The sequence below is a fragment of the Cotesia typhae genome, unplaced genomic scaffold, assembly GCF_013202065.1.
Source record: "Cotesia typhae breed Kobodo isofemale line unplaced genomic scaffold, CoteBio_Ctyphae contig_119, whole genome shotgun sequence".
Classification (NCBI taxonomy): Eukaryota; Metazoa; Arthropoda; class Insecta; order Hymenoptera; family Braconidae; genus Cotesia; species Cotesia typhae.
The window spans coordinates 2,546,424-2,563,496 of NW_027423712.1; the positions used below are offsets into that span (position 1 = coordinate 2,546,424).

The 17,073-nt window shown below is 27.9% G+C and overlaps 1 protein-coding gene across 1 annotated transcript in view; it reads left to right on the forward strand.

The window, feature by feature from the left end:
* Positions 1-1,111: 1,111 nt before the first annotated feature.
* The window catches only part of LOC141530006 (uncharacterized), a 167,378-nt gene continuing 151,416 nt past the window's right edge, over positions 1,112-17,073 (forward strand). The window contains exon 1 of the mRNA XM_074246839.1: positions 1,112-1,222. The gene's annotated coding sequence lies outside the window, so the exon portion shown is untranslated. The remainder of the gene's footprint in view (positions 1,223-17,073) is intronic.

The window sequence follows — 17,073 nt, forward strand, 5'->3', positions numbered from 1 at the left end:
ATTATTTACCTTCTTTATCTACACTGTTAAAACAATTAACTTAATTCACAAGAAAAATTCTTTAATCAAAATTACAATTTTGAATAATTTGAATATCTTATTAATTAAATCAAGTAGAAAAATTTACTTAAATCGAAAATAATGCTCTTGGCACAAGAATTTTTTTCTCAAATCAAATTAATTTTTTGTCAGTGTATCCATATACAGTAAATTACTTTACGACTTACATGTACACTGTACCCGCATTCGCCTGTGCCCCATCCCTTGGAACAGTGACTAAGAAAACCACAGAAACCCTGGCCGGCTATCGGTTAAAGTGCTGAGTGCAGCTTAAATGCTTAGATCGTAGGGCAAATTTATAAAAAACCAAATTAAAATTAAAAAATTTTTTTACGAATAATAAATAAAAATAATTTTCAAAAAAATTAACATTTTATGTCTACAACTTTCAGCATTCTAAAAAATAAAATTCCCAAAAATTTTCCGGTGCTAAAGAAAGTCATCAATAAATTCTATTTCAATATTTACCATTCTAGTTACATTTTTCGAGAGTAAATATTGAATTTCATCATCACTTCATCACGAATCGTTGATTTATCTTTGTTAAACATTGCGAGTAAAACAAATATTTCCGACCCTACTAATAAAACAAATGATCGGATATAAATGTTTGAACGTTATTTTATCATTTTTCCGTTACTGACTGAAAGCACGGTTTCTTTAAATAAAAAAAAAATTGCAATAATAATGATCTCTTCTTTGGACAATCTACTTAATTATGTTTATATTATGACGAGAGGTGATTAATTAGTTATATTAGAACAGCACGCGGGTGTTATGAAAAGGAGCCACGGTAAAATGAAGAGAACTGTGCTTGCGTGGAGATCGGGATACCAAGAGGGGATCTCGTGACTGTAGACTGTGAGAAAAGCTCCGAGGATTCAGTCACCGCCCGGTTTGCGGCGCGCACACTTTCCCACGTAATCACTGTTAGAAATTTCAGTAGTTCTCTGTGTTTACTCCATTTTATCACTCAATACAGCAATTAAGTGTCCGTTTTTTTTTTTTTTATTAGTAATAATATTTAATAAATTTATTTTATTTTTGTGATGTGTTGATTCTTGAAAATTGTGAACAGTGTTTTTGTTTATGACTGGTTAGTTGTTGATATAAATTACTGATAAATTAATAATGAAGAATTTTGATTGATTAAAACTAAAATGTAAGTGAAATTTTTTAAAGTTATTATCTCGATTAGTTGTATAAATTATTTATTGAAAAGTTTTGTTCTGAACTATTTTGTCTCAGGGAAGAATTGCGGGATTATAATTCGAGTGGATGGCACTCAGTGCACAAGTTTGGGAAATTATTGAGTTATGAATTGATGATAAACAGAGGTATACTGAGTAAACGTATGCGAGCGATAACTTTTGGAAAACACAAACAATACTACTTACGGAGCGGTATGTTGTATGTATGTGTAAAGTATATACGTACGTCGGAATACTGAGCGAAGGAGTACGCGAAGGGACTATTCGGCAATTGACAGTTGAGAAATTACAATTGTTGTTAATATACATAAATTTAGCATTCTACAAGTTCAACTCGAGCAATGTGAGAATTTAAGTTGGGAAAGTTTAAATTTCGCGTTCCAGAGCACTACAAATTGTTTCCGTTTGAGAAATAACCGCCAGTACTCTATTGCATAGTACAATGCCTACGAAAGAGAGTTTATCATAACCAAAATTATTTCATTTAAATCTAACAATATCATTATAATTAACTCAAATATTTCACTTTTTAGTGGGTAAATACTTAAACTTTTTTGTTTTATTTACTAAACTTTGAATTCATAACTACTTAAACTTTCTTTCCGAGCTTCTAATTTAAATTAATTAAACAGTTTATTATTTTATCAGTTTACTTAATAATTATAAAACAACTTGCTAATAACTTACTTTCTTGTTCATTTCGGATTCAATGTTCAATACTATAGACTTTAGCTTTCAAAATTGCAGTACGGATTAAAAATTTTTAAACATTTTTTTTTGTTGTTAATAATTTTTGTAATGAAATAATGAATTCATAATGAGGCTTTAGAAGCTTGTTATAAGAAGATTTAGTTCGGCTTTAACTAAAATAATTCAACTTATTGCAATTCGCAAATTATTGTTATTATTTTTAATTAATATAAAATTAAATTTAGTGAAGAAAACATCTAAAAAATTGCTTGTATATTCATAAAGATATCAAAAATTTTAATTTCATTAATTATAAATTTATAATTAAAAGCTCTCATACATTTATCTTTCAGCGTTTATTTGGTTGATGAACACTGTGAAAGTAAATTCAGAGTCACAGAAAATCCTTTCAAAAACATCAATAGATTATTTTAAAAGAGCATTTTTTAATTTTTTAGTACAACTTTTACACAGCATAAAGTATTGCAAAACAACGGTGTAGTTTAGGTTTTGTGTTTCGTATGATGAGCTGTCATCCAGTAGTTGATGTCAATATCAAGTCAGGCGAAACGCTTTATAATATATTCTGCCTTTTATTCCCACTAAAAATTCCGTCATTTATTTTTTATTTTCTTCTCTGTTCTATTGGAATTTTTAAAACTTTATTCGAGTTTAAAATTTTAATAAATAGAAGAGACAAAGTGAGTATCTTTAAATATTTTATAAAATAAAATTTCAAGAGTTAAATAGGCGTCTAGAATTTTAATTAAAAATTTACAAAGTCCCACAAATTGACATCGCGAGTACGTCAATTTACTAAAGATTTGAAAAATTTTAAATCGGATTTCAAGAATTTCATTTTTATTTAACAAATTCTTATCGTTTTTGCGCAAATAATTTCTTGAGAATATTCTTAAATATATAAAAAATAAATATGTAACTTTTTTTTACTCGTTCTTTCTTCTCGTCAGTTTAAATTCACAACTACCTGAACAGTACTTCAACAACCCGGCTTAAAATTGATTAAACAATTTAATACTCTCCCGTTTCATTAAATTTTTTACAATCTCATTACTTAGAAAGTTAAAAATTTCCATTGAAAAATTCGTATGTTTACAGCGAGAAATCCCGAAAGGAAACAAAATAATTCCCTTAATTAAAAAAAAGGACATAAATAACGAAGAAGCCCTTTATCTAATCTGCAAAGTTATGAATATTGTATTTCACAGAGCAATATAATGTTAGTAAATTCCCGGAGTGAACGGCAACTCGTACGTCACAAAATTATTCGGGAATATCCTTCTTCGTGGGAACAAGCTAATATTTCGCCGCCGCCGCGAGAGGTTAAACCTCGTCTTGTTCCTCTTTTCCCGGACCTGTCTTTATCACCAGCCCTTACTCCCTCATCCCTCATTCTCTCACACTCTCTCTCTCTTTCTGGCTATCCCTTTCCACCCTGTAGATTCTTTTCTCCGTCGCACAAAGGCTCGAAGTAACCAGACCAAAACGCCGCGGGTGAAACTCGGGATTTATCACTCGGTACTTCTTGTCGGTGGACACACCGGGGAGGTAATGTTGCATCGAGTAGTGTCCTATAAAAGGGAAAAAAGTAAGATCGAGATTAAGGGAAAAACTCGTAAGGACACTCTCATCCTACAACCTCTTATAATATAACTATATATCTATACCTATATCTAGAGCGACAAGTTGCAAGCTTGGTCGTCGTTGTCGGAGCTAGTGGTGCGAGAGTTTTGTTCAATTAAAAAACTTCTGTCTTCTTTCGTTCTTTCTCTCGCTTTTTATTTCTTATCCGCATCACTGCCTTTGGCATTTTTATGCTACTACATACTTTTATTTTTCTTTTTTTATTCCGCTATGTATTTTCCGGTGAGCTTTATAAAATCGCCGCGAGCTTCTCGGTCAACCTTTTATGTCTTATTTGCTTTTTTCTCTCTTTATTTATTTGTTGTTTCTTAATAACAATGTTCTTTTGCCCTTTTACTGTCGATTATTAGATTTATAATTAAAAATTATTTTAAAAGTTTAATAACTAGCTACACGATATTAACTTTTGAATAATAACCTTGCATGTTACCTACTCGTGTTTACAGAAAAAAAAAATGCTTTAATTTTTCATCCTTACATTTTAAATGAATGTTACATTTACACTCAGAGAAATTTATTTCTCCAGAATAAAAATTGTTGAACTTTGCCAAAAAAATTAGTTAGTATTAATAAAATTTTATTTCACTTGAATTTAATTATTATTTTTTCGTTTATTGGATCAATAAATACAAAATTAATATATTATACTGGAAAGATAAACAAGAATTTTGTCACGTTTATAATTTAATATTTCTTCAATATAATTTTATTAGTTTACAATATTGAAATTTTATTTACTAAAAATATGTGTTGATTAAAATCCCAACAAGTGTCGCTTTACTCTCAACTGTATTTAATTTATTATCACTTTAAAAGTGAAATTGCCTTGCATGAGGTAAAATTTATTAAATGTTTAATTTTTAATACTCGTTTATAAATTGAAAATTTTATTCGAACCGTAAACAAATAATCTTTTGAATTAATTAAATCACAGGTTTAGTTTTTTATAATATTAAATTTTTATTCGATTATTGAATATTAATAACCAGTAATTTTTAATAAAATTATGTTTGTCGATAATCTAAATGCGTGTTTTATTATGCAAATAAATTTTATTCCCAGAAAATAAACTTGTCTAAGTGCAACGTTTCCTATAAAATTTACAGCAAGTTTATTTTATTTCTACATTTTATTTTGTGTTGATTTGAAATTACGAATTTTATGTCTTGAACAACAAATTTTATTATTTATTTTTTTTACTGTCAAATGAACAATTCGCAAATGGAATTACTCTGACGTAAAGAAATAAAAATAAAACTTCAAAATTAACAGTATTTCCAGGATAAAAACTTAGCTTTAATTATGTTAATTAAAAATGTATTTGCATGAGTGAATTTTAAAATTTTTTCGTAACTACAACTCGAGGAATTTTTTCTGAAAAAGGGCAAAACTTTTACCCATTTATTTATTTTTTTTCTAACTATTCATTGAAAAAAGCTTTGTGAAAATAAACGATACATTTTTTATCGGAGTTACAAAGTTTAACATTATTTATGTTTAACAGAATTTAACTTTGTTTTTATTTGTATGAATATGTATTTTTTATTTCTATTTTATTTATTTTTTGTTCTTCCTTTCTATTTTACTCTTTTAAATAGATGCAAAATGGAAGCTTTATATTTTTTTTTATTTCTCTTTTATTTTCAGTATCGAAAGTTTTCAACGGCGAGAAAACTTTTGTTGTTTACTCTACATTGTCGAATGTATTTTATCTTGACATTTACTGACTCAGCGCGTTATTATTTAATGTCAGAGAATAAAAGATTGATAGAGAAAAATACTTTTCGCATTTCATAGTTTTAACTTTTTATTTTATAATTTTTAAAATCTAATAAATTTTAACCGGGTACTTCATTTCAATTGTCGCTGGAAAATAACTTTTATTCTTAAGAATTTTATTTTTAATAATTTTTTACTTGCCAAAGAAATTATTTTTCCAGTTTATTTGCGTGTTTCACCCATAAAGTATCAACGGGTCGTATGTTTAACAGAAGTAATATCAAAACTGTGAAAATAAGTGGCAATCATAAACTCTCGAGTTTCTGTGTGTCATTTGTTTATTTCGCTCGAGGGCGCATTGCGATTTTATACTGGGATTTCTTATCAAAACTAAAAACTATTGTACAATAAACAATATTTATTTTACAACTTAACTTATTTTTTTTTTACTCTTAAACTACGAGTGTTCTATACTTATTTTGAATTTACACTCGAGTTTTTACGACAAAACTTTTTACCCATTCAAAAAATTATTTTTAACATCCAAAAAATTACATATTTAGCAAAAAAAAAAATATTTTACCATTAAATTATACTTTTTTTTTTTTCTTATTAAAACTTTTCAGTGAAATGCCTACTCTCAAAGAAAAATATTCCGTCTATATAATTGGATTGGTATTTTTTCCATTTTTCATTTCTAACCGCTAAATTTAAAAAAAAATTGTTTCCATAGTAATACACCCAGTGACCTGAATCTAACGAGAACCATTTTCTCGAAAAATATCGAGAAAATTTATTATTATTGTGTATATGATATAATTTTAAAAAAATGGCCTTGCCGATTTGTATTTAATGGAGTAAAAAAGGTTGTTATTATTTATTATTTATTATATTGAACAAAATAAATTTGATAAACTCTAGTCATCTGTTATATTTTTCATTAATTTAACAGAACGTTTGTCAATATAATAATTTAACATGCCAGTGACAGCTAAAACGCCAAATTCGAGTAAAACTATAATTTGCGTAAAAAGCCAGTGGTGTGAAAATAAAAAAAATAATGATAATAATAAATTTAGTTTATTGGCTGAACCAACAATTGTTTGTTGGATTAAAAAGCGAAGGTACTGGCAAGGTGGTTGACAACGAAAGTATAAATAAAATAAAAATAAATGATGTGATATTGCGATGTGAGTACAAATAGACGGTTGTAAATTCCTGTGTAGACATCTGGACGGAAGCCAGCTCCTTTCTTGTATAAATGATACCATTGGATCATTTCTATTTACCTCTTCGTTTCATCCTCCAACAGTTTGTTGATTCTTCTCTATCACATTTTCACGAAATATCTTCTGGGTAACCCTTATCTTGTCCTTTGAAAAACAATAACGAGTAAGAGGTAAACAAAGTTTTAATAAAAATCCATTTCAAGATGTTTTATTTCGATGAGTTTTTTTTTTTTTTTTAATAAATAGAAGAAATAATTTCGTGTATTGATTTTTTAATAATTTTTTGGAGTGTTTTTAATTTTTTAGTTAATCATAAAATTTATATTTCTTCTATTTGGATCAAAAATTAATTAACGGGTCACGTGTAGTCAAAATTTTTAAGAAATTTATTTTTGATTTTTTTTTTGCATTTTCTTGGTGTGATATTTAGAAAATACATACAAAGTTTTTTTTTTAATTATAAATTTTTTTAAATTATATAAGATTAATACCTTCGTCTAGACTAAAACTTAAGCGAGTAAAATTGCTGCCCATGTAGTGCATACTATTTTAAGGCTTATTAATTAAAAATATAAGAAAAAAAATTTCGATTTTTTCAACAATAAACCATTACTTTTTCCTACAAAATTCGCCAGTAAATTATTAAAGGTTGTCATTTTTTTTAATGTAAAAGGGTGCATGGTGTTAATAGTTATAAATATTTTATTGACAGATATGAATAGAATGATTATCATTTTGATAATATCTTAAAAAGCACCCCACGCTTTTTTTAAAATGAAATAATTTTTTTTTTTATTCACACTATTATTAATTTATATTTATTGACATTTTTAACACTGTTCGTAATTTAAATTTATTTTCTATTTTTTAGTTTGGTTTTCTATAAAAAGCGTGTTTTTTAGTTTTCTAAAACTATTATTTATTTCTTATTAATCTTAATCTCACTAAATAGTACTAATTCATAATAATTTCTTACATTAAAAATAAATTTTTTCCTTATGAACCGATTTGTTAAAAAAATAATCATTGTAATCAGACAGGAAAATAGTGAAATTTCCAGAGCGGTTATTTGATAAATCTCTGAATTAGTATTCACTGAATATCCATTGGGTTTTCATTGAATATCTCGTAAAAAGCTATTGAATGTCAGATTACAAGATGAAATAAATTTATAAAAAGCCGTAGAGTTAATTAAAAATAATTCATCTTTCAATATAAATTTTAATCAAATCATCTGTAAATATGTATAAATGATTAGCCGTTTTGAGTTTCATAATTTATTCTATACCGAGAAATAATATCTTAATTATCAAAATATTTTTTATGTAAAACTATGAACAGTATAATTAACGGGGAAATGTGAGATGTCCCTTCCTTGAAAATACTTTTAAGATAATTACGGCGTTGATTAAAGTGGACTGTCAAAGCATCAAATGCATTTTGAAAACTCAACAGTTACAGGCTTACAAACTCACTTGTCATACATTGCTTATATCCTGCAGCTAATTAATGTTTAGTTAACTATTCACCAAACGCCGGTCTCAATAAACTCATCTTCATTCACAAACTTTATAGCTCTACACTCACATAACAAATTACTTGTCTCTGTTAATTTTCATTCGTACCATTAGCCATATACAAAATAACATTTTCGTGTAAACTTGTATGTTGTATTATTTACTGGTACATAAACTTTAATTCAACATGAATCGTCACTTCTGTATCAGTAGTTTCTATTTTGTATTCTGTAGTCTGTATTATGCATATAAATATTAATCTTCACTCACAGTTGCAGTATATCTGTTAACTGCTGCTGAAAATTTCCGTCAAATTCAGAGATAAAATTTTGTTGAGTTATTAACGGGTCGAGTAACTCTCAAATATGTAAAATTTTTTAATATTAATGTGAAAACAACTTTAATGTTCTCTTATTGCCTTTATTATTTTCCGTCATATTGTATGAAAATTTTTTTATAAAATTAATATTGTTCCCAAATTTTTAGAATTTTGAACTTTATAAAAAAAAATTGAGAAAAATTTTATTTAATTCTTGAACAATTCCGAAATTTAATATCAATTTTTGCGTAAGTAGTTAAATTAAGGGGCACAACTAGTGTGCAGCCTTAAAAAAAAACTCTTGTATGAATTGATTTAAAATTTTAAGGGTATATTAATAGATATTTTAAGAGTATACAGTAAAATTTTTGAAGAAAAAAAATTAAATATTTTCCGAGTTATACGCGATCTCCGAAGGCGCTAAAAAAAAAGATCCTCTACTGCTGGAGTGATTTCGGCCTTCTCCGTGGATGAAATAAAAAAAAAAAAATCGCGTTAAATTAGAAGATATTGTTCGTACGACGAAGATATTGCCCACGGTCGGAAAAAAATATCAAAAATTGATGAAATGGCGGCGTTTGAAAAAAAAAAAAAATGTTGAATTTTACCCAAGTTTTGGTCGTTTTTGGCCTGCCAAAATTCGATTTTTGATCAGATCAAAATGTGGAGGGTCATTTTATGGAGAACTATATCGCTGTAACTCAAAAACTATTTGAGATATAGATTTGAGATTTTAATACGTTATTTTTAAAGATATAACCTATCGAAATATGAAAAAAAAAAACAAAATCAATTTTTCGAAAATTTCACACTGGTTGTGCCTCTTAAAAAAAATGAACCTCTGAATTCTTAAAAGTTCAAAAAATTGTTTTAAATTTTAACAACTATTACATTATTGAAAGCTGTCATCAATATTCTATTTTCCACCAAAATTTTTCAATCAGTTGCATCATTTTTTAATTCAAGTTACTAATCAAATTTGATTGATTGCACAAACATTTATATTCAGGTTACATAAATGAATAAATTTTGAGCGCATCCCGGTTACGAAAATTTCCGCAGCATGTAATTAAATTCAAAAATACATACGGTAACTTTTTTGAGCGTACATGTATATGTATGTTAACTATAAATTAGCAAGAAGATTCATTACATTCGGACAGTATCGAACACAGGTCTTTGTTGTTAACTGTTTTAAAGCTGATTAACATTCACCGAATTATTTGGGATTACCATCGGTAATTATTTAATTGTATATTCAGTTAATTAAAGATCACAACGTTTGTGAGTGCATTACTCGTTCAATTAATTGAAGAGTGATTCAATTCAACTATACTTTTTTACCAATTACCTGAATAAATTCAATCAAACCATTTTTTTATATTTCTGTCTAGCAGTGCTGGAGAAAAAATTAAAGTGATATTAATTGATAAATTTATTTATGATGTCAAGCTGTAGTTATTTCGTTTCATTTCAAGTTCGTTTTTTTTTGTTTAAATTTTATTAAACGGAGAGTTTTATTGACAGATATTTTTATATCAATTAGTTGAATAAATGTTTCGTGCAAAACGATTATAACCTATACGAATTAACGGTTTGTTGAGTTACACGACTCGTCACTCTGCACGCGTCAAGTATTTTGTTTTCTTTGTTTTTTTTTTATTCTTCTGCAAGTAATTCTATACGTATTTCAAGCACTGTTATCATTATCATAATAATGATAAAATTGTTATAGTTATATTTATTTTTGTTTCAATCTGTGTCTAGGTCCGTTCTTGTTGAGCGAGAGTACAAACTAAGTACGATATTGTCGACTTGATTGCAAAGTTGGAGTTCCGCCACAATGCCCGAAGCTTTCAGTTGCTTTCACTTATTTCAATATACTGTTATAATAATAATAATAATAATAGTAATAATTATTTTTAAATTATAAGTTTGTAATTGAAAGTTGTCATTCATTCATCATTTAGCGTTTATTTGGTTGATGAACACTGTGAAAGTAAATTTAGAGTCACAGAAAATTCTTTCAAAAATATCAATAGATTATTTTAAAAGAGCATTTTTTATCTTTCTAGTACAACTTTTACACAGCATAAAGTATTGCAAAACAACGGTGTAGTTTAGGTTTTGTGTTTCGTATGATGACCTGTCACCCAGTAGTCGATGTCAATATCAAGTCAGGCGAAACGCTTTATAATATATTCTGCCTTTTATTCCCACTAAAAATTCCGTCATTTATTTTTTATTTTCTTCTCTGTTCTATTGGAATTTTTAAAACTTTATTCGAGTTTTAAATTTTAATAAATAGAAGAGACAAAGTGAGTATCTTTAAATATTTTATAAAATAAAATTTCAAGAGTTAAATAGGCGTCTAGAATTTTAATTAAAAATTTACAAAGTCCCATAAATTGGCATCTCGAATACGTCAATTTACTGAAGATTTGAAAAATTTTAAATCGAATTTCAAGAATTTCATTTTTATTTAACAAATTCTTATCATTTTTGCGCAAATAACTTCTTGAGAATATTCTTAAATATATAAAAAACAAATATATAACTTTTTTACACTCATTCTTTCTTTCCGTTAGTTAAAATCTATAAATATCCAAACATAGCATTAAATAAAATTGGAAATAAATTTTTGATTTTTACATAAGGCTTTTACTTCGATTTTCTTTGGATGACTAAGCTATATTGACATAAAATATCAAACACATAATATCTCAAAGCGAGATATTGCGCAATCAATAATTTATTATCAGACAACATACTTCCGGCATCTTTCTTCATGGAATAATAAATTATTACAGAGATCTCGAGTAGTGAACTCTATAAATTTGGAGCATTATCTTTAATGTAAATATACTTTTCCATTGAGATTGAGTAAAGGGTAAAATGTCGCCCATGAATTATTCTTCAGCAATCCAGTACGCCTGCGAGTAAATCGAATCTCTTGAAATCGAATTTAGTATCGCAGGTGCATAGTTCACTACCCTTTCCGTGCTTGTACAATACACAACGCACACACATATAAGTTCAAATGTAGACATACACATCAATAGTGGTTTGTATTTTCCGATTCTAAAAGCTTTGAATTCTCTAAGCTTGAAGAGTTTGTTTTCCAAGACTGTTCATGGGTAACCTCGAGATCGAGATCGAGAGGAGATCGGTATCATCTTCATCCTCCTCGTTCTTTTCCTCTGGTTCTTATCGAGGGGCTTGAACCAGGTGAAAAGACAGCGGTGGCCAAAAGCTATGGAGAAAGCATATACGAGCATATATACACACACACACTATCCGATGCATGGATGTACAGCATTTGAGTCTCACTTCGAGTGGAAATAATCCTTGTATCTATAGAACGTATATCGTATTTAGAAGTATATGTAGACAAAGATAGAGACATGAAACGAGGAAAATAGAGATGGATGCGCTTCTGATGGAATAAAGAGAATAGTAATTCAGCATAAAGGAAAGTAGTTTCAGATGGAACTATTATTCAGTGTTTCTGGACAAGTGAGATACATTCGAATGAGTGGTCAAGGGTACACACAATTGTCTGATTGTGTGTGATGTGATGCCCTTAGCGATTTATATCCTCGCACAAAGTCTTTTGAACCGTGAATTGTGTGACCAGCGATGAAGTTATTTTCTGTTTGAGTTATCGCACACTCGATTGTAACCCTTCTGTACAGTTTTTAAATAAACATTCAAATCTAATTAAACTTTTTGGAGAAAATTTTATTCAGATCGATGATTGTATTTGCTTTAACACAGGGGACATCCATTAATTACGTGAGCTCAGAACAGGGGGGGAGGGGTCCAATGAAATCTCACCAAATCTCATCTAAACCGAGAGGGGGATAATCGAAAATCTCACCTCAACTTCAAAAAATATAAAATATTACAGACATTAAAAAAAAATTATTTTGAGTGTTTATTTGGCCCGCTAAAATAAATTTTATGTCTATTAAAATCATTTAGTTCATGTTGTTTTTATGTTTTTTTTGCTTTGAATTTTATTTAATTTAAATAAATTAACCATAGTATACTTGAATGGTTTATTACTCTCCCGAATAATAAAAATAATTTTAATTTTAAATATTTTTAGCGTCAATCTCACGTAAGAGGAGGGGGGGGGGTCCAGACAAATCTCACTAAATCTTACTTAAGGTTGGGGGGGGGGGTCTAAACTGATCGAAAAATAGCTCACGTAATTAATGGATGCCTCCTGACAGTATTTTAAGGAAAATTTTTTACACGGAAAAAAAAAAGTTGTAATATTTACTATTCTACACATTGAAAAAAGGTTTTTTTTTCTGGCATCATTTTTTGTAAAATTGAAAAAATATACTATTTAGTACAGGATTTATTACTATGTTTCTGATAGTAATTCCCATGTTATGTTTTAAATATCAGCATAATGTATAGGAAGTAAAATTATATAGAATGCTACTCAATTTATTCTTTCATACATTTCTTTCCCATAAATGAATGAGCTAATAATCTAAAATGTCCAAAGAGATAAAAGACTGACTTGTGTTCTTTGTTATGTCTTCGAGCTAGCTCGTCATTTTGACGTTCTTAATATTTGTATGTGTTTTCATAATTAAGATTTTATAGATTAAAATATTATTCGATACTTATCAAATCATTGATTGATAAAAAAGTTTAATTGAACATTATTTTTATTTATTTAATATTTAATTTAGCAATTGAATCTCGATAATAATCTAATAAATTTTTATAAAAATTTACGATTTGTTATTTCACAAGATAAATAGTATATTACATACCTAAGCCAGTAAAATAAGAAAAGTCTCAGATCACATGTAATTGTTGGCCGAGGCGAAGCCGAGGTTGACAAACATGTGATCTGAGACATTTCTTACTTTACTTCCCTCGGTGTGTAATATACTATTTTTGCTCGACGTAGCCGGAATGTGGCAACTTCGTTTAGCGCAGCGGCCAGAAAGTTGCCACTTTCCGGCCGGAGGGCAGAAAAAAATTTTTATCACATTTTGATTTAATAAATTTAAGATGATTTTTAAACAATTTATTCAAAATTTTTTGATTTATTAAATTTTTATAAAAGTATAAAAGATTTTCAATTAATTATTCTAAAAAAATCCTAAGTGACATTTTATTATATATGACTTCTTCATTTATAACCATAACTTGTTATGATTGTTTTATATATAAAGAATTACCGCAAAAACGGTTATCCTTGGATTGAAAAATTTATTTATTTAGCCTTTGCTCAGGCGTGAAAAAAAATTTAGCTATGCATTTTTAAAAGTAATCCCAGGAGCTCTTGACGACTCTTTTTCATTGGATAAATCCCTGAATTTATTATATATATATATATATATATATATATATATATATATATATATATATATATATATATATATATATATAACTGTGTACTGTACATATGAATACGTACGACTGCCGACTAGATATAAAATTCCAGTGTATCCAACTCTATGCCGATATGGATTATATATGACACGATATACCATATTTATGAGACATCGGGTGCTACCTTGACGCTTTACGCTCGTTAATCGATAAACTCGTTGGTGATAGATCATTTTAGAAAAAAAATTTATACAAATATATCATATTTTAAAAGGACAGGTTTTACTTTATATTCTAGCTTTCAAAATACTTTACATATTTATTTTATTCGGAAAAATATTTTTCTATCCTTCATTTTAATTAACATACTTGGCATTTCAATTCATTAATAATAAAATTATTATTATATACATTTTAAAAGTCTTTACTTTTTCATTTTTAATTAAATTTTTACATCTTTTGTTCAGAAATTCCCGACAAATATTAAAAAAAAAAAAAAAATGTAGGGTGAAAGTAAATATATTAAAACTTGTTTTAATTTTTAAAAAATCGTACTTAAATGAATTAATGAAAAAGTTACAATAAAAAATAAAAATACATGGAGCCACTTGTAAATTTTAAATATATTTACATCAGAAAATCAAATTTTTTTACTAAAATAAATTTTTTTGACTTAAAAAAATAATAAAAAAAAATTAATCTTGAATGAATTGAATTTTTTTTTTAACTTTGGTATTCTTTATAATTTTTTGTTTCTTTATTTTTGTGCACTGCTTTCTTGTTATCATGCAACAATCGCTGCACATCCCCACTCTATTACTCTGCTCTTATTTTCTTAGAATTTAAATCCAAGTGATACAAGATCATAATTTTAAAAGACATATAATTCATTATAATATCTACGAAGAAGGCGGGTTATCATTCTCAGTTAAATATAATGAGGTGATAATTATATTTAACAAGTAAATTCAAACAGATAAGTTGGAAGAGTAGTTTGAAGAATCCGCGGACTGTAACTGAGGGAATAATGGAAATAATTTAAATGACATTAAATATAAAATTTTTTACAAAGAGTATTTTGTTAAATTTATAATGTAATATAGTATAAAAGAAGCGTCGGCGAATAATAAGATGAGATGAAGATCTGGATAGAGAAAGGTGAAAGTTAAATGAATGAAGGAAGTTTAAACCTCGAGACCAACTTTTCATTGATTCAGTTAGCATTAATGCGATTTTAGTAATTAAAATTTTGCAATTCACTTGTTAAATCCTTTGTCCTTGACTTATTTAATATTTCTCTTAAATATCATTACCAGAATTAACATCGTAGGATTTTCTGTTTCAATAATTCAGTGAAAGATTTATCAAAAAAAAAAAAAAAAAAAAAATACATTAAATATATTGGTTGTTGTGCTCGTGCTTGTCGGAAAGTATTATGATTACAGTGTAAAGTACTTATAGTTTTTAAGAAGTTACGTGTGCGCTTAGCACTCTTGATCCAATAGAACCTCTGTAAAATTTCCCCAGGGTAACATGCTTCATCCGCAAGCTAGCTAACTGTCCCGTGGGTGAGTAGCTGTAAGTTCCCTTGGGTTATTTTGTATCTTTGCCACTGCATTGCACCCTATATACCCATACCAGTATCTGTGTGTGTTGCTCACTTACACTGGTGCAAGAACATCTGCCAACAACCCACCGTCCTCCGTCCTATGTAGGAAAAGCATCAGCAGAACAAGAGCATCGAGACGTGTTTCAGTTGCCAACTGTCTTGACGACCTCACTATGTCCCGAGTGAACCGGCGCACTTGGTATTCATGAGAATATATATTCTTACGTTTTACATTTTTCTCCAATTCTTTTCTTTTCTATATCTGCTGTGTATTTTTTTCAAATCTATTTATTGGTATTCTTATCATTCTTATGATTAAATTATTTAATCATAAACACAGTGCCTCGAGGCACTACACTTTTTTTACTGAATAAATCTCTGTTTATTTATTTATTCAATGTTCGGAATAAAAAGTGTATGTCTACAATATCCCTGCTTCGCATTATCAATAAAAGTCAGGTGTCCAATTAATTATTCAACGGATTTGTGAAAAATTTCATAAAACAATTAAGTTGATTTATTCCGACAAATTTTTAAATTATCTATTTGATAGATGTTTGTAATGAATTCTCTAAAAAATTTGATGGAAATAATTTTTCGAAAAATTTTTAATACTTTAGTAAATTTTTTTTGGCCCCCCAGTTAGCTTAACAGTGAATGACTAAAATATTTTTTGATAAGGCTATATATGGTCTAATATGGCGTAATCTGGTGACATCAGGCTTTTTTTTTAAGATAAAAAAATAATTTAGTACAATTTTTGATTTTTCAAAGATATCTGTACGTTAATTAATTCAACTCTCAAAATTCAACTCTCTGGTTAGAAAACGATTCAACTACTATGCGTCACCTGTCGGAGATTTTTAACACTGAGTTTTATTAAAAATTATAAATGGACACATTGATCTATGTCAGAAAATTTTTTCACGATTTAACTCTAAAATAACAAAATAGGATTGTTAGAAAAAATTTCGATCATCAATTTTACAAAAACAATTATAAAAAAAAATTTTCTAGTTAATGTCATTCATATTTTAAAACCTAAATAATTAAATAATTTTCCAAAGACTAGCACTAACCGCTCACAGTTAACAATTCTTTTCAAATTGATTAAATTTTCTATCACTTGTTTTTATGATAAAACTACTTATTCATAAACACGTAGCCAGAGGGTATGATTTCATGACGGCGAAATAAACTTGTTTTTATTTTTATTATTTTCTTATTTGTAAGCCCTTGATAGTTTACGGATTTATTTATCGAATACTCAAGAAAAGAAGGAGTGAAGGTGTAGTCAAGTATGCTTACTTTGAAGCTGGCTTCTTAACTTAAAGACAAACAAGAATAAAGAGGTCAGTTAAAAATGTCTTCATTATAAGTGGTAAGTAAACGTTGCCATAAAGAAAATCAACAACTCAAGTATCTAATTTTATAAAAATGCAACAACCAGTTTCGATGTTTTTAAATGTCACTATCAATTGCGATAAGAACCTTTTAAGGGCTCTCTATCGGTCCTTGACAGTATTAAAGATCATTTCCGAACTTGAGTCCATACAAAATGTTAAGAAACATATAAGTGTTTGACGTTGAAAGGTACTTGGTTTTTTTCGTGTAGCAATAAAAAAATTTCGCGCACGTGACGGCTAAAATTATCCGCAACGTGACCAGAAGACTTATATGAGAAAGTAAG